Source organism: Callithrix jacchus, chromosome 22 (genome assembly GCF_049354715.1).
Source record: "Callithrix jacchus isolate 240 chromosome 22, calJac240_pri, whole genome shotgun sequence".
Taxonomy (NCBI): domain Eukaryota; kingdom Metazoa; phylum Chordata; class Mammalia; order Primates; family Cebidae; genus Callithrix; species Callithrix jacchus.
This window is the reverse complement of record NC_133523.1, coordinates 33190644-33208984: the sequence shown is the minus strand read 5'-3', so window position 1 is coordinate 33208984 and position 18341 is coordinate 33190644. Positions and strand designations below refer to the sequence as shown.

The 18341-nt window shown below is 47.3% G+C and overlaps 1 protein-coding gene and 1 long non-coding RNA gene across 18 annotated transcripts in view; one reads left to right on the top strand and one right to left on the bottom strand.

Moving 5' to 3' along the window:
• Positions 1-7839, top strand: part of LOC128930534 (uncharacterized) — a 36733-nt gene extending 28894 nt beyond the window's left edge. The window contains exons 2-3 of one of the 2 annotated variants that reach the window (XR_013530791.1): positions 2057-2172; positions 7715-7836. This is a non-coding gene — a long non-coding RNA (uncharacterized LOC128930534). Of the gene's footprint in view, positions 1-2056; positions 2173-7714 lie in introns of both variants that reach the window. The other variant, XR_008478699.2, reaches the window with a different exon arrangement.
• Positions 1-18341, bottom strand: part of ZNF569 (zinc finger protein 569) — a 68748-nt gene that overhangs the window by 14038 nt on the left and 36369 nt on the right.

Genomic DNA, 18341 nt, shown 5'->3' with positions numbered 1-18341 from the left:
TCAGCCTATAGTATGTGTCTGCAGCCATGAAAATGGGATCTGACTGCTCAAAGGGTTTACATATACTGGAGAAGGGGCCACATACAGAATCTCAGAGACAACCATGAAAAAAAACCCTGATAACAATTTGTTTTTTAATGGTCAGAAATAGGATTGTAACTGAAAATGTATATTTAAAAAGCCATAGAATGGCTGGACATGGTGGTTCATGCCTGTAATCCCAGCACTTTAGGAGACTGAAGCGTGAAAATCCCTTGAGCCCAGAAGTTCAAGATGAGCCTGGGCAATGTGGTGAAACTCTGTCTGTACAAAAAAATACAAAAATTAGCCAGGTGTGGTGGTGGGCACCTGTAGTGCTACTCAGGAGGCTGAGGTAGGAGGATTGCTTAAGCCTGGGAGGTAGAGGTTACAGTGAGTTGTGATTGCACCACTGCACACCAACCTGGGCAACAGAGCAAGGCCCTGTATCAAAAAAACAAAAACAAAAACAAACTATAGAATGAGTTGCAAAAAACTGGTAAACTTCTTGAAGGCAATGTGATTTGAATGTAGAAATCTAATGCACTCTTCCTAGTTCAAAACAGAAATGCTCAAATGTCTACGACCATTAAAAAAATCTTAAATAGCACTGGAAATCCATATTTCCTATCTTTTCAGGATTTTCTACCAGAGACTGGGTGAGAACAAAGAAATTATCCAATAGCTAGTTCACAATGTTTCTAAGAATTTGTTTCTAGGTTCTAAAAGGAACCTATGAGCATGAACATCCACTAACACTAAGAGTTCAGAGAAAGCTGTGGTACTGATGGGAGCTCCTCTCCTGAAACCTTTTACTGCTAAAAATCGTGACATTTGAAATAAACATGTTCAAGAAGCAAAAGGTGAAGTGTCATAGGAAAAAACTCCTGAAATCCAGGGCTTTTTTGAACATTTCCCCTCACCTGGGATGAAGATCCAAATAAGCTTGGATAAAGCACTTGGTGAGGAAGTGGGATTGAGGAGAAAGCATGATGTGGGTATCTGGCCCTGGTATAATAGTTTCACCAATTATAGGGAAGGACATGAGCACATAAGATGTATTCTTGCTGGGACTACCTCAGCTGCAGATTTTCTCCTCAGGAAGTTGTATTTTCTTTTTTTTGAGATGGAGTCTTGGTTTGTAGCCTAGGCTGGAGTGCAGTGGTACGATCTCGGCTCACTGCAACCTTTGTCTCCCAGGTCCCCGGTTCAGGCAATTCTCCTGCCTCAGCCTTCCGAGTAGCTGGGATTACAGGCACGCACCACCATGCCCAGCTAATTTTTTATATTTTTAGTAGAGACGGGGTTTCACCACGTTGACCAGGATGGTCTCGATCTCTTGACCTTGTGATCCACCCGTCTCAGCCTCCCAAAGTGCTGGGATTATAGCTGTGAGCCACTGCGCCCAGCCTACAAGAAAATCCTAATTGCCCCTAGCTCAAGAGTGAGAGAATCACAAAATAAATCATTAAAATACATTTGAAGAAAATACTTGAGCAAAAGAATGTAGTAAATGCAAAAACAAACAATTTAAAGTGAGAAATTTAGAACTTATATGCATAAATCTCCATATTTAAAAGCTGGAGCTAGGTACAGTGGCTCACGCCTATAATTCAAAGCACTTTGGGAAGCTGATGTGGGAGAAACGCTTGAGGCCAGTTCAAGGCCAGTCTGGGCAACACAGCAAAACCCCATCTCTACCAAAAAAAAAAAAAAAACCGCCATGTATGGTGTGTGTGGCTATAGTCCCAGCTACCTGGGAGGCTGAGGCTGGAAGACTGCTTAAGCCTGGGAGTTTGTGGTTGCAGTGAGCCATGATCTCATCACTGCACTCTAGCAGCCTGGGCAATAGCAAGACCCTGTCTCTTAAAAGAAAAAAAAGTGATACTTTAAGAATAATGAATTAGGCAAATGTTTAAAAAGTTTAATGAAGAAAAATAAACATCCCAAACCAGGAAAAGTCATGAAAACAAATCAGTATTTAAAGTGGTATGTATCTGTGGTTGAATTTTTTTTTTTTTTTTTTTTTGAGATGCAGTGTCACCCTGTTGCCCAGGCTGGAGTGCAGTGGCACGATGTTGGATCGCTGCAATCTCCACCTCCTGGATTCAAGCGATTCTCCTGCCTCAGCCTCCCAAGTAGCTGAGACTACAGGTGTGTGCCACCACACCCAGCTAACTTTTGTATTTTCAGTAGAGACAGGGTGTCACCATGTTGGCCAGGCTGGTCTCGAACTCTTGACCTCAAATGATCCACCTGCCTCAGCCTCCCAAAGTGCTGGGATTTCAGGGGTGAGCCACTGCACCCAGCCTGAAAATTTTAAAATCATAATGAAATGAATAGGTTAAAAGGAAACACAGCCTATGACTGATCTAAAAAAAAAAAAAAAAAAAAAAAAAAAAGGAAATCCCAACAGTGCAATACTGTAGCACACGCTGTTATTCTATTCCAATATTTATTCTATCTTCCCAGTTTCTGGCCCAAGTTCTGCTGAAATAAGTACTAATATGTTTGGAACACTCTGCCCCTATCGTGAAAGCTCTCTTTCCCTCCCCCACAAAGAGGCTCCCTTATCTCTCACTCTACATACCGCTCTAGCCTTCCCGCCCAGCCGCAGCCACCTCCCGCCCGGCAACCGGCTGACCAATCACCGCCTACCTCATCAGCACTCCCCGGCTTCCCGCCACCCAGCTTCCTGCCCAGCGGTTTAAACTGACCAACCGTTGCCCGCCACCTCAGCTCTCTCGGCTTCCCCACTCTCCCGGCCCTTCAACCCCCTATAAAAGAACCCTGCTTCTCTGAGCAGCGTGGCCATTTTCCTCTTCTTCCCGGCTGGCCCGCCCGGAGGCTCTTTCCTCTCAATAAAGCCTGAACTTTAGACTTTCTTCTAACCTGCGGTCCGATTTTTTTCGAACGAGCTCAGTCCTCCCGCAGAGGGTAGGTCAGACAAGTGGTGCCGAAACCTGGGAGTTGGGGCCGCTGGCCCGGCCACAGCCCCCTCCCCCGACCTACCTAACACTGGCCCTGCCACCTCCACACTCCGATTAAGGTAAGCCAAGTTTTTTCTTGCTTTACCCCCCCTTCCCTTCTCCTCCTCCTACGACACGGTGCAGTTGCTCCCCTCCTGCGTTCCGCACAGACTCCTCCCCTAGTCTCGGCCGAGCCGAGGTAGTCCTCTGTTCCGGCTCCAGGAGCCTTCTGAGGGGTAGCTGCCAGACGGGGGACGCCCCTCTGACCGCTTCCCTAACCGTACTTAACTGTACTCTGGGGAGTTTGCAACGAAAGGGGATGCCTTTTCTTTGCATCTACCCAACCGCGCCGGAGGGTCTGTAGCTGTGCCCGCCATGGGAAATTCAGAGTCCAAAATACCTTCCAGCACCCCCCTTGGGTGCTTGCTGTGAAATTTTACCAAATTGGGATACTCCCAAACCCTCAGAAAGAAAAAGCTTGTCTTCCTGTCCCAGGTGGCTTGGCCCCAATACAAACTCAGTAACCAGTCACATTGGCCCCCAATTGGCACTTTCGATTTCAACACCCTCCGAGATCTCAACAATTTTTGTCGCCGCACGGGCAAAGACAATGAAATTCCTTACGTTCAGGCTTTTTGGGACCTCCGTACCCACCCCGACCTATGTTCTTCCTGCTCCACCTACCAAATCCTCTTAGCTCGTACCCCTCGTAAATCTTCCTCCACTACCTCTACCCCTCCCTACTCCTCACTGGAAGATCTGCCTGAACATCTGTCCCCTCCTGCCAACCTCGGCAACCAGTTGCCATCAACAGCACGCCCTTCCCCAACTCCCTCTGCACCTCCTACCTCAGAGGCCATGCCTCGCTCTTCCTCTACTCCCTCTGGGCCCCCTCCCTCGGAGGCCACACTTCCTCTTGCCTCCCCGGTGGCGGCCCACACCCGCTCTCACCAACCAACTATCCTGGCCCCACTCCGAGAAGTAGCAGGCGCAGAAGGTTTAGTCAGGGTCCATGTTCCTTTCTCACTCCAAGACCTGTCCCAAATTGAGAAACGTTTAGGATCCTTCTCAGCCGACCCATCCACCTATATTAAGGAATTCCAATACCTCACTCAAGCATACAGCCTCACTTGGCATGATGTCCGCGTTATCTGTACCTCCACCCTCACACTAGAGGAGCACGAGCGCATCCTTGCTGCAGCCAGACACCAAGCAGACAAAGATCATGCTATAGATAACCAGATCCCCCTAGGCCCCGAAGTAATCCCAGGTGAAGACCCCCAATGGGACTATGAGGCTAGTCGAGGGTCTGATATACCCAAGAGAGACCACATGATTAGATACCTCCTCAGGGGAATGGATACTGTATCTAACAAAGTTGTAAACTATGATAAACTAAGAGAAATCACCCAACTACCCGATGAGAATCCCACGCTCTTTCTCGCCCGCTTACAAGAAGCCCTAGTCCGGTACACTCGGCTAGATCCAGCCTCCCAAAACGGGGCCACTGTATTAGCCTCCCATTTTATCTCCCAATCAGCACCCGACATAAGAAAGAAACTAAAGAAAGCAGAAGAGGGGCCTTTAAAGTATTCAATGCCAGGGAAGATGCGGCTGAGGCTGCCCACCAAACTCGCATGAAGCAGAAGGCTGCCCTCCAGACCCAAGCCCTAGTGGTGGCCCTAAGGCCGGCAGGAAACCAGAAGCCCAAGGCCAAAACCCATGCCCCTCTGGGGGCATGTTTCAAATGTGGAAAGGAAGGACACTGGTCCCAGGCCTGTCCACAACCACAGCCACCAACTAAGCCTTGCCCTATCTGTCGGCTCCCGGGACACTGGAAGTCAGACTGCCCCAGCTTCCCCAGGGTGCCGGTTCCTCAAAACAGACACACTGGCGTTACGCAGCCGGCAGTTACCCTCGGTAGGGAGGAGCCTGTCTGCCAGGAGCCGACCTCCGAGGGAGCTCCATTCCCCAGTCTACTAGGGCTGCTAGACGACTAGTGGGGCCCTGGCTTTCCGACTCCAGTTACCCTCGCTGAGCCTAGGGTCACACTTCAGGTAGTGGGTAAAAGTGTCTCCTTGCTGGACACGGGGGCTACCTACTCCGTACTTCCTTCCCAGGTCTCGGTCATGGGAATCGACGGGACCCCGAGTATCCCCTACCAAACCCCACCACTCATGTGCTCATATAACTCCACTCCATTTACTCACTCCTTTTTAATAATCCCCACCTGCCCAGTACCCCTTCTGGGACGAGACATCCTTTCAAAATTAAAGGCCGTCATAACCTTCCCCACTGCCAACCCACACAGCCTCTTTCTCCTAGCCCTCACCTCAGATACCAAACGCCAAAAAGCCCTATCCGAACTACTCCCTGGAGTCCACCCTCAGGTCTGGGACATTAACAACCCATCTGTAGCTACACACCACCAGCCAGTTCAAGTCCACCTTAAAGACTCCTCGCCTCGTTTTCTCTCCCGCCCTCAATTTCCCATCTTTAAAGCCCACCGTATGGGTATCCGACCCATCAGAGAGAAACTAAAAGGTCAAGGCCTCCTAATCCCCATTAGCTCCCCATGTAATACCCCCAACCTCCCAGTACGAAACCCCTAGCGTCAATATAGACTGGTCCAGGACTTGCACTTAATCAATGAAGCTGTAATTCCCATACATCCAGTTGTCCCCAACCCATACACCATTCTCTCTAACATTCCCCCAGGGACCACCTGTTTCTCAGTCTTAGACCTAAAAGATGCCTTCTTTACTATACCTCTACACCCCAACTCCTACTTTATCTTTGCCTTCACTTGGGATGATCCCCTTACGAACATGTCCCAACAACTGGCCTGGACAGTTCTTCCACAGGGCTTCCGAGATAGCCCGCACCTATTCAGCCAGGCACTCGCCACTGACCTACTCCACTGCAACCTCAAGCCCTCTCACCTCCTCCAGTACGTAGATGACCTTCTTATCTGCTCTCCCACCCGCCAAGAGTGTATCCAGGCCACCACCGCCCTACTCAATTTCCTAGGAGATAGGGGATACCGGGTGTCACCAACCAAAGCACAAATAGCTTCACCCACCGTCACCTACCTAGGTATACAGCTCACGCCCATCACAATCGACTGACTACAAGCCTTAAAGGCGCTCCAGGCCCCTGAGTCAGCGAAAGAAATCCTCTCCTTCCTAGGACTAGTAGGGTTTTTTCGCCACTGGGTACCTAATTATGCTTTGCTAGCTAAACCCCTATACCATGCTGCTGCAGAAGCCCCCGAGGGACTACTCTCCTCACCAGGTTCTGTCAACTGGGCGTTCGTCACTGCTTAACACCCTATGTACCTCTACCAGCCTAGCCCTGCCTAATCCCAACTTACCCTTCCAGTTATACACGGATGAAAAACAACACACAGCTGTAGGAGTGCTAGTCCAACCAGTAGGAAAGACCCTTCTGCCCATAGCCTACCTGTCTAGACAACTTGACCCAACTGAGCGAGGATGGCAGCCGTGTCTTAGAGCCCTAGCTGCCGCTGTCACCCTAACCACAGAAGCTCTTAAGATCAATCTACAACTCCCACTCCAAGTCTTTTCTCCACACAGGTTGACCGAACTGCTCAGTCAACACTCCCTGCCCCACCTCGGGCCCTCCCATATCCAACTGCTTCACCTACTGTTTATTGAGAACCCCAACATCACCCTCTCCCATTGATCCTCATTAAACCCAGCTACCCTCCTCCCTTGCCCTCCGTATGCCAGCCCCCTACATTCCTGTACTGAAATCCTCAAATTAGCCCAGTCTCCTCGCCCAGACTTGCTCCCTCAACCCTTACCATCTGCCTCCATCACCCTATTCGTTGATGGCAGCTCTATACCCCATCCCACCGGCCCACGGAGAGCAGCCTATGCTATAGTAACTCACTCTGAAATTATAGAAACCCGCCCCCTTCCTCTTGGGACCACTTCACAACAGGCTGAACTGGTCGCCCTTACCCGGGCCCTATCCTGGTCCCAGAACAAAGAAGTGAATATATATACTGACTCCAAGTACGCCTTCCTCATAGCTCACTCACACTGCATGATTTGGAAAGAACGGGGCTTCCTCACCACTAAAGGCACGCCTGTCCTCAATGGAAAACTCATTGCTGCCCTTACCCAGGCCGTTCAACTCCCTAGCAAGGTAGCCATCGTCCACTGTAAAGGGCATCAGTCCCTGAACTCACCCGTAGCCGCGGGGAATGCCTTTGCAGACAGGGTGGCTAAAGATACGGCAAGAAACCATCTGCCACCCACTTCCACTCTCTGTTTCTTGTCCAAGTCATATAGCCCCCAATACTCCACCTCAGAACTTCAGATCCTCCAGTCTACCCCTGGGGTACGGTTCAAGGACGACTGGGCCTTCAAGCATAACCTCCTCATCCTCCCCGAAAAGCAAAGGTACCAAATAATCCAAGACATCCACAATTCACTCCACATTGGACCTAAAGCCCTATACCAGTTCCTCAACCCACTTTTTCACCCCCACCACCTCCTCAGTACCATACAGGAAGTCCAGTCTTCCTGTACTCTCTGCGCAAAAACTAATTCCCAGGGTTCCTGTCACCTGTCATCCTCGGCGCCAGCTTCATCAGCTACGCGGTTTCCTACCTGGCCAAGACTGGCAAATCGATTTTACCCATATGCCAAAGCACAAACAGTACCGATATCTGCTAACCATTGTTGACACTTTTTCAGGCTGGATTGAAGATTACCCCACAGCCTCTGAGTCTGCCGGGACAGTGGCCACTCATCTCATTCAAGACATCATCCCATGCTTTGGACTCCCGGCCACCATACAGTCAGACAACGGCCCAGCCTTTATCTCCAAAGTCACTAATGCTGTTTCTACCTCTCTAGGAATTCAGTGGAAGCTACACGCCGCCTACCATCCTAAGTCCTCTGGTAAGGTGGAACGGGCCAATGGCCTAATAAAGGAGCATCTGACCAAGCTCATGCTTGAGCTCCGCCAATCCTGGGTAACTTTGCTTCCTATCGCCCTCACCAGGTTAAGAGCAAGCTCCCGAGGCCCATCACAGCTTAGCCCGTTTGAGCTGCTGTACGGTCGCCCCTTCCTACTTTCAACTCCCCCACCGCCAGAAACCACTCCTCTAGACGTTTACCTCCCCTACTTTACTCTTCTTCGAAACCTTCTCCCACAGCACGCAGACACCTCTTCCCCAACCCACCCAGCCATCCGAAAGTACACAAAAAGTCTCCCCCGGAGACTTAATTCTTATTAAATCCCTCTCCCCAAAGCCCCTCGCCCCCAAGTGGGAGGGACCATATACTGTCATCCTCACTACTCCATCAGCCATAAAAGTCGCTGAAGTCCCATCCTGGGTTCACCTGTCTCGGTTAAAAAAGGCCCCTCATGGACCCTCCTCATGCTGGAAGGCTGTTCCTACTGGCCCTTTATCTGTCAAACTTACCAGGGCCTAGCAGCCACACCCCCTACAGATGGAGATTTTTCCTAACTGAAAACTATACCAAAACCACCTTTATCTGTAACACCCCCCCCATACAGCCACAACCATCTTCTTGCAACTGCTGACTGCCCCGCAGCCGGGTGCCAAAGCGCCATATACCTAAACTTCACTAAATTCTACAATGTCCATGAAGGAATTGGGGTTTTACCTGTCATATGTTTCAATTATGACCAACCATCAGGAAGATGCAGTGATACTCCCTGGAGCTCCTGAATGGGCTGCACCTGGGGTGATTGCTCTCTGCATGCAGCCCTTGACATACAGCGGCACCCAAACATTCCTGCCTGGCTCAAAATTGTTCCAGACGTAGATGGAGAAGGAAATGTCAAAACCGGTTATACACGGTATTCTCTTCTCATACCTGACCCTTGGAATGACCAGTGGAAAAGCCCCCAGAAAGCTGCCCTATATGACCTCGGCACCACCACATATCCCTCTTCCCACCTGTATATTTGGCGGGCATAGGTACGTACGGTCCACCAAGTCCATTCCGCTATTAACCTACAAGAAAAATCTCTAAATAACCAATTGCAACCACACTCGTCTCCGTTTTCCTGGCTAACCTTTCTCAAAGAAGTAATCAAATTAGCTAACCTCTCAGGATTAACTGACCTAACCTCATGCCTCATGTGTGCCTCCTTAGGACAGACTCCCTTCGTCGCAGTCCCCTACCCCATCCCTCTCAACCTTTCAGCCTCAACTTCTCCCTTCTCCCCCATCAAGGAAGTAAATCTCTACACTCCACCTGATTTTACACAGCTACCAGTATGCTACTCCCTAGGCCGGAACTACTCCAACTGTAACAAAACCATACTGGTAACCACCAATCTGACAGCTCCAAAGGGAACTTTCTTCTGGTGTAACAGAACCCTCACAAAAACTCTCCACACCGGCCAGTCCCCAACTCCCTTATGGCTCCCAGTGACCTTAGTCCCCCAACTCACTATATATTCCTCAGCCGAATTCCAAATGCTACAAGCACCGCTCCACCGCACCAGGCGAGCTGCTTTTCTGCCCCTAGCTGTAGGCATCTCCCTAGTAACCTCGGCACTTGCAGCTGGATTGGGAGGAGGAGCACTAACCCATTCTCAACAAGCTATAGCCCAGCTAACCTCACAATTCCAAACTGCTGTTGATGACTCTACTGAGTCATTAGCATTGCTCCAACGACAGATTACCTCAGTTGCCCAAGTTGCCTTACAGAACCGAAGAGCCCTGGATCTGCTCACCGTCAAACGAGGAGGAACCTGTATCTTCCTACAGGAAGAGTGCTGTTACTACATCAATGAATCTGGCCTAGTAGAAACCCAAATCGAGAACCTCCAGAAACTCAAAACTAATCTGCAGAATCAAAAACTCTCAGCTGAAGCCACGGCGTGGTGGTCTTACTCTATGTATACCCTCTTGTCCCCGTTGCTTGGGCCCCTAATAGCCGTTTGCCTAATCTTACTTATTGCTCCTTGCTTTCTACAGTTCCTACAGCGGCGCTTCAAGAACTAACTCGAGTCACCATCCACCAGATGCTGCTCCAACCTTACCCTGAATTAGTGCTAGAAGCGGACCTCTCCCTGAACATCCAGACTCCTTAGGAAAAGAAACCTCTTCAGAACCCCCCGTCGACCCTTGTCAGCAGGAAGTAGCCAGAGAGACAACCAACGCCCCTGACCCCCTCTTTTCTTCTTTTCTTTTAAGGAGTCGGGAATGTTTGGAAAATTCTGCCCCTATCGTGAAAGCTCTCTTTCCCTCCCCCACAAAAAGGCTCCCTTATCTCTCACTCTACATACCGCTCTAGCCTTCCCGCCCGGCCGCAGCCACCTCCTGCCCGGCAACCGGCTGACCAATCACCGCCTGCCTCATCAGCACTCCCCAGTTTCCCGCCGCCCAGCTTCCCGCCCAGCGGTTTAAACTGACCAACCGTTGCCCACCACCTCGGCTCTCTCGGCTTCCCCACTCCCCCGGCCCTTCAGCCCCCTATAAAAGAACCCTGCTCCTCTGAGCAGCGCGGCCATTTTCCTCTTCTTCCCGGCTGGCCCGCCCCGAGGCTCTTTCCTCTCAATAAAGCCTGAACCTAAGACTTTCTTCTAACCTGCGGTCCGGTCTTTTTCGAACAAGCTCAGTCCTCCCGCAGAGGGTAGGTCAGACATAATATGTTTATATGACAAAGTTCTGGACAGTGAGATGAAAGGACTGCATGCAGCTGCTGCTAAGTGAGCATAAAGGCATGAGGCGTACCTTTTCTCCCAGGTTTCCGCCTTCCTATAGACTGGTAAGTAAATGTGATGGTTAGAGCAAATACAGCTATTTGGGGTAATGAGGTAGAAGCCAATTACTGAGAACGGCAGACCAATGAAAGAGAAAGAGTTTGGTTCTTCTGCCTTTTGGAGCTAAAGGACCAGCCCTGAACTTCAACATGAGAGACAAACTTCTGTCTTGTTTAAGCAAAGGTTATCTCGGCTTTCTATCACAGGTAGTCAAGTGTAATACAAACAGACTAATATGTTCATGCCGTGTCTGGCCATCCTTTGGCAGCTATCAAGGTGTGCTGCTTAAATCCTCTTTCAGGGAATCCACTGAGAGAATCCTAGTTGGCAGCCTCTAGCTGCTCCACTTTTGTGCTGATGCCATGATACACCAACGCTGCCTCCAGCCAAACACTCAGCTTAGTGAGGCTCGTCAAGTCTGGACTATGGTTTCTTCTAGTGGGAAAGCTTTTGTCAGCAGCTCCCCTTTGGCCTGGCTGAGACTTTCTCACAGCTTCAGGGTGGTCTGAGTTGGCAGAAAAAAAGGATTAGTAAACTTGAAGACAGATCAATAGAAATGATGCAATCTGAAGAAGAGACAGAAATAAGCATGAAGAAAAATGAATACAGGCTGGACACAGAGGCTCATGCCTGTAATCTCAGTGCTTTGGGTGGCCAAGGTGAGAGGATCACTTGAGACTAGGAGTTCAAGACCAGTGTCAGCAAGATGGTGAGATCCTATTTCTACCAAAAAATTTAAAAATTAGCCAGTTTGGTGGCACATGCCTGTAGTCCTAGCCACTCAGGAGACTGAGGCGGGAGGATTGCTTTAGTCCAAGAGTTCAAGGTTATAGTAAGCTATAATTGTGTCACTGCACTTCAGCCTGGGTGACAGAGTGAGACCTTATCTCAAAAAAAGAATATAGACTCATAGCCTCAGAAATGTGAGAGCAATAAGTGCATCAACATATGCATATATATATATATATTTATTTATTTATTATTTATTATTTTTTTTGAGATGAAGTCTCGCTCTGTCACTAGGGCTGGAGTGCAGTGGTGTGACTTCAGCTTGCTGCAATCCCTGCCTCCAGGGTTCAAGCTATTCTCCTGCCTCAGCCTCCTGAGTAGCTGGGACTACAGGCGTGCACCACCATGCCTGGCTAATTTTCATATTTTTAGTAGAGACAGGGTTTCACCATGTTGGCCAGCCTGGTCTTCATCTCCTGACCCCAGGTAATCCACCCACCTGGGCCTCCCAAAGTGCTGAGATTACAGGCTTGAGCCACCACACCTGGACAACATATGCATAAATTAAGTATAAGTTAGTGAGGAGAAAGAGAAGAGAAAGAAAAGGACAGAAAAATACTAAAAGAAATAATGGCTGAAAACGTCCTGCATTTGATGAAGAACACTAATGTACATATTCAAGCTCAGTGAATTCCGAGTAGGGTAATGCGACAAGGTACACACCTCGACACATCACAGTCAAAATGCTGAAAATAAATATGAAGAGAAAACCTTGAAAACAGCAAGGGAAACAATTTAATACCTTCATCCACCACAATAAAACTAATAGCTGACTTCTCCTCAAACACAATGAGGACAAAGGGCAATGGAACAACGTATTCAAAGTTCTGGGAAAAAAAAAAAAAAACTATCAGAGAGGAAGCACAGAAAGAAGGCCCAACAGAAGCCTCCACTGATCATCCCCCCCACAGGAACACCAAACTGAACAACTATCCACAAGAAAAAGCATCTTTATCATAACCAAAAATCAAGTCAGCAATTAGTATCTGGTTTTAACTTAATCTCACTGAAAGAGGCACTGAAGAAGGTAAGACAGTCTTGAATTGCTGATGCCATCCCTCCCCCTCCGCAGTGGCCAAATGGTGCTGAGAGAGAATCTGTGCACTATGAGGAGGGAGCAGAGTGATTGTAAGACTGCAGAACTCAGTTGGTGCCCACAGCAGAAGTATTTCGACCAGCCCCAGCTGGTCTAGGGAAATTGTTCATCATAGCAGTAGGAACCTGACATCCGGCAAGCCTCACCTCCATGGGCTAGAGGGCTCTGGGGTCCTAAATAAACTTGAAAGGCAGTCTAGGCCACACGAATTGCAATTCCTGGGGAAGTCCTGGTGCTGTGCTGGGCTTGGAGCCAGTGGACTAGAAGGGGCATGGGACCCAGTGAAACACCAGCCAGGGTAGCTGAGGCAGTGCTTGTGCCACCCTTTCCCTAACCTGGGGTAGTACAGCCCGCAGGTCCAGGAGAGACCCCTTCCTTCCAGTTGAGAAGAGGAGAGGGAAGACTAAAGAGGACTTTGTCTTGCACCTTGGATACCAGCTCAGCCACAGTATGATAAGGCACCAGGCAAAGGCCTCCATTCCATGCCCTAGCTGCCCCAGTTCCTGGATGAAATTAGATACACCCTGGACCAGAAGGAAACCCTCTGCCTTGAGAAGAAGAACTTAGTCTCAGCAGCATTCATCACCTACTGACTAAAGAGACCTTGAGCCCTGAACAGTCAGCAGTGGTAGCTAGGTAGTACTCTCCATGGACTTTGGGTGGGACTCAGGACGTGCTGGCTTCAGGTGTGACCAGGCACATTTTCTCTGTGGTTGCTACAGGGAGAGACTCCTGCTTGAGAAAAGGAGAGGGAAAAGTACAGGGAACTCTGTCTTGCAGCTTAGGTACCAACTTGGCCCCAGTATAGCAGAGCACCAACTGGGGTCGTGGGGTCCTGAATTCCAGGCCTTGCCTCTTGGATGGCATTTCTGGACCTGCCCTGGGCTGAAGGGGAGCTTGCTGCCCTGAAGGGAGAATCCCAGGCCTGGCAACATTCACCACAAGCTGACTGAAGAGCCCCTGTGAACACCGGCAGTAGCCAGGCCATACTTGCCATGGGCCTGGGGCAGTGGTGGGCCTGGGGCGGTGGTAGCCATGGGGAGAAATTCCTCAGCTTGTGGAAAGGGGAGGGAAGAGTGGGAAGGACTTTGCCATGTGGTTTGGGTGCCAGCCCAGCTGGCACCAAGAATAGAGCACCAAGTAGATTCCTAAGGTTTCTGACTTCAGGCCCTGGCTCCTGGACGGCATCTCTGGACGTGCCTGTGGCTGGCAGAAACTTGCTATTCTAAAGGGAAGGATACACGACTGGCTGGCTTTGCCACCTGCTGACTGTAGAGCCATAGGAACTTCAATGAACTTTGGAGACAAGTGATAACCCCCAGTGGTTACCATAGGCCTTGGGTAAGACTCTGCTGTGCTGGCTTCGTCTGACCCAGTGCAGTCCCAGTGCTGGTGGCCACAGGGGTGCTTATGTCACCCCTCCGCCAGCTCTAGGCAGCTCAGAACAGAAAGACTCTGAGAGAATAAGAGAACAAGAGTCTCTACCTATAATCCAGATAATTCTTCCAGAGGATTCTTCTGGATCTTATCTAGGACCATCAAGGTAGCACCTCTAGAGTCTGTAAGAGTCAGTGTTACTGGGCTCAGCATGCCCCCTGATGTGCGGTGTTCGCGCCAACAGCTTGAGACAGCAGCGTGACTCGCCCCATGATGGCTGCTGGACCTATCTGCACCCCCCATCTCGAGGGCTGTCAAGCTGAGACAAAGGCCACGGGCTGAGTCACTGAAAGCATAAACAGAATGCAAAACAAAGGTCTGCAGGTTATGAGGACATTGTGCTGTCTGCTTTCATGTCCCTATCAGTCTCTGTGTAAGCAATAAACTTGCTGCAATTGAGATGCCTAAGAGGGACAAGAGACCCCTGCCCATATTTTCCCTGGAGCTAAGCCTTTGATCTAGCTACTGATGGAAAACAGGTTTAACAAGCCACCTTAAAGGTGCCATTGTTTGTTTGCACTGTATGTCTTTGAAAAACACACTGCTTTGTAAACTACTATCACAAGCCCCCTTAAACTACTTTGTGAGCAGTTATCACAAGCCCCTGATAACTATTTTTTATGGAATTTCTATTTCCTTTCTATCTACCCCTTTTCTGCTGAGATAAAGTAAATGTAAATAAGAAAAAAGGTATAAAAGGAACCCACAAGAATAAATTTGCTGCGTTTTAACCATAATTTATGCAGACCTCCAGACTCCACTTTTCTATTTTTCTTTCACTTCTGCGCACTCTCTCCTTCAGGTTGAATGAGACATGTACATTGGCGGTCTCGGGGACTCCCGCTGGTCGGCAGACCCCCGGCAGACATGCCAGACCCCAACACCCTGGTACAGATATGGCTGCAGTGACCAAAAACGTAGATCTCAACACCCAAGTCTCTTCAAATACCTGGAAAGCCTTGCTAAAAAGGGCAGGTATAAACAAGCTCAGACTGCAAAGACTGCAATAAATACATCCACAAGCATTGAGACCAACTAGGAAACCATGACTGCACTAACTGAACTCAATAAGGTACCAGGGACAAATCCTGGAGATACAGAAATCTGTGCCCTTTCAGATACAGGATTCAAAATAGCTGCTTTCAGGAAACTCAATGAAATAAAACACAGAGAAATAATTTAGAATCCTATTGATAAATTTAACAGAGACTGAAATAATTAAAAAGAATAAAGCTGAAATTCTGAAGTTGAAAAATGCAATGGACACACTGAAGAATGCATCAGTCGTCTTTTTTTTTTTTTGAGACAATATCTCTGTCATCCAGGCTGGAGTGCAGTGGTGTGATCATGGCTTACTGCAGCCTTGACTTCTCAGGCTTAAGTGATCCTCCTACCTCCACCTCCAAAAAAGCGGGGACCACAGGTACATGCCACCCAACTAAGTTTTTAATGTTTTTTGTAGAGACGGGAGTCTCACTATGTTGCCTAAGCTGGTCTCAAACTTCTGGGCTCAACTGATCCTCCTGCCTTGGCCTCCCAAAATGCTAGGATTATAGGCGTGAGCCACCACCCCCAGCTACATCAGTCACTGAACAGCAGAACTGATCAAGCAGAGGAAAGAATTAGTGAGCCTGAAGATAGGCTATTTCAAAATACATAGAGGAGACAAAAGAAAACTGAACAAGAATGAATGAAGCATGCCTGTAAGATCTAGAAAACAGCTTGAAATGGGTAAATCTAAGACTTATTTGTAGAAAAAGGAGTTAGAAAGAGAGATGGGTAGAAAGTGTATTCAATGGGCTAACAACAGAGAACTTCCCAAACCTACAGAAAGATATCAATATTCAAGTACAAAAAGGTTATAGACACCAGGTAGATTCAAAGAAGACTACTGTTTCAAGACACTTAGTAATCAAACTCTTTAAGGTCAATGATAAAGAAAGGATCCATTTAAACACAGCAAGAGAAAAGAAACAACATACCAGTGGAAGCTCAGTGGAAATTTTACATGCTAGGAAAGCGTGGCATGACATATTTAAAGTGCTGAAGGAAAAAAACTCTTATGCTATAATAGTATATCTGGTGAAAATAACCTTCAAACATGAAGGAGAAATAAAGGCTTTTCCAGACAAACAACAGCTGAGAGATTTCATCAACACCAGACCTGTCCTACAAAAAATGCTAGCGAGGCCTTCAAACTGAAACAAGGACATTAATGAACAACAAGAAAACATGTGAAAGTATAAAACTCATTGGTAACAGTGAGTACACAGAAAATGCAGAATGTTATAATGTAATTGTGGTGTGTAAATTACTTGTATCTTGAATAGAAATATGAGAAGGTGATTCAATACAAATTAGTAACTAAAACAACATTTCAAGACACAGTACAATAAAACATAAATAAAAGCAGGCCGGGTGTGGCTCATGCCTGTAATCCCAACACTTTGGAAGGCTGAGGCAGTGGATCACGAGGTCAGGAGATCGAGATCATCCTGGCCAACATGAAACTCCCGTCTCTACTAAAAACACAAAAAAATTAGCCGGGCATAGTGGTGCATGCCTGTAGTCCCAGCTACTTGGGAGGCTGAGCCAGGAGAATCACTTGAACCCGGGAGGCAGAGGTTGCAGTGAGCTGAAATCACACCATTGCACTCCAGCCTGATGAAAGAGCAAGACTCCATCTCAAAAGAAAAATAAAATAAAATAAAAAATAAAAACAATAAAAAGCTAAAAAGCAAGGAGACAAAGTTAAATTGTAGTGTTTGTACTAGTTTCTGTTGGCCTGTTTTTTATGCAATCAGTGTCAACTTGTCATCAGTTTAAAATAATAGGTTCTATTATTTGCAAGCCGCATGGCAACCTAAAATCAAAAAACATACAACAGATACACAAAAAGTCAAATGCAAGAAATTAAAACATACCACTGGAGACAACCACCTTCCCTAAAAGGAAGACAGAAAGGCAGGAAAGGAGGAAAAGAGACCACAAAACAATGTGAAAACAAGTAACAAAATAGCAGGACTAAGCCCCTACTTATCAATAATAATACTGAATGTAAATGGACTAACATTTGAATGTAAAACTCTCCAATCAAAAGACAGAGTGGTTGAATGTATTTAAAAAACAACAATATAAGACCCAACAATCTGTTGCCTACAAGAAACACATTTCATCTATAAAGGCACACATAGACTGAAAATAAATGGATGGAAACCAAAATATAGCTGGACTAGCTATACTTAAACAAAATAGACTTCAAGACAAAAACTATAAAAATAGACAAGGTCATTACATGATGATAAAGGGGTCCATTCAGCAAGAGGACATAATTGTAAACATATATGCATCCAACATTGGAGCACCAAGATATATAAAGCAAATATTATTATAGTAAAAGAGAGAGACCCAATAGAATAACTGCTGGAGACTTCAACATTCTACTTTCAGCACTGGACAGATTATTTCAGATAGAAAATCATTAAAGAGGCTGAGTGTGGTAGCTCACGACTGGAATCCCAGCACTTTGGGAGGCTGAGGCGAGTGGATCTGAAGGTCAGGAGATCAGGACCATCCTGGCCAACATGATGAAACTCCATCTCTACTAAAAATACAAAAATTAGCTGGGTGTGGTGGTGTACACCTGTAGTCCCAGCTACTCAGGAGGCTGAGTCAGGAGAATTGCTTGAACCTGGGAGGCAGAGCTTAGTGAGCTGACATTAAGCCACTGCACTCCAGGCTGGGCAATGGAGCGAGACGCCATCTCAAAAAAAAAAAAAAAAAAAAAACACCCCCAGAAAATCAACAAAGAACTATCAGATTTAATCTCCACTAAAGACCAAATGGACATAATCGATATATACAGAATATTTCATCCAGTGGCTGCAGAATACACATTCTCCTCCTCAGCACATGGATCATTCTTAAGGATAGACCATGTTAGGCTATAAGCAAGTCTTAAAACATTCAAAAAATTAAAATTATATAAGACATTCTCTAGCCATAATGGAATAAAACTAGAAATCAATAATGAGGAATTTTGGGAACTATACAAACACATGGAAACAATATGCTCCTGAATGATCACTGGGTCAATGAAGAAATTAAGAAGAAAATTTAAAAACTTCTTGAAATAAATGATAATGGAAACACAACACACCAAAGCCCATGGGATACAGCCAAAGCAGTACTAAGAGGAAAGTTTATAACTTCAAGCACCTACATCAAACAAGAAGAAAAACTTCAAATAAACA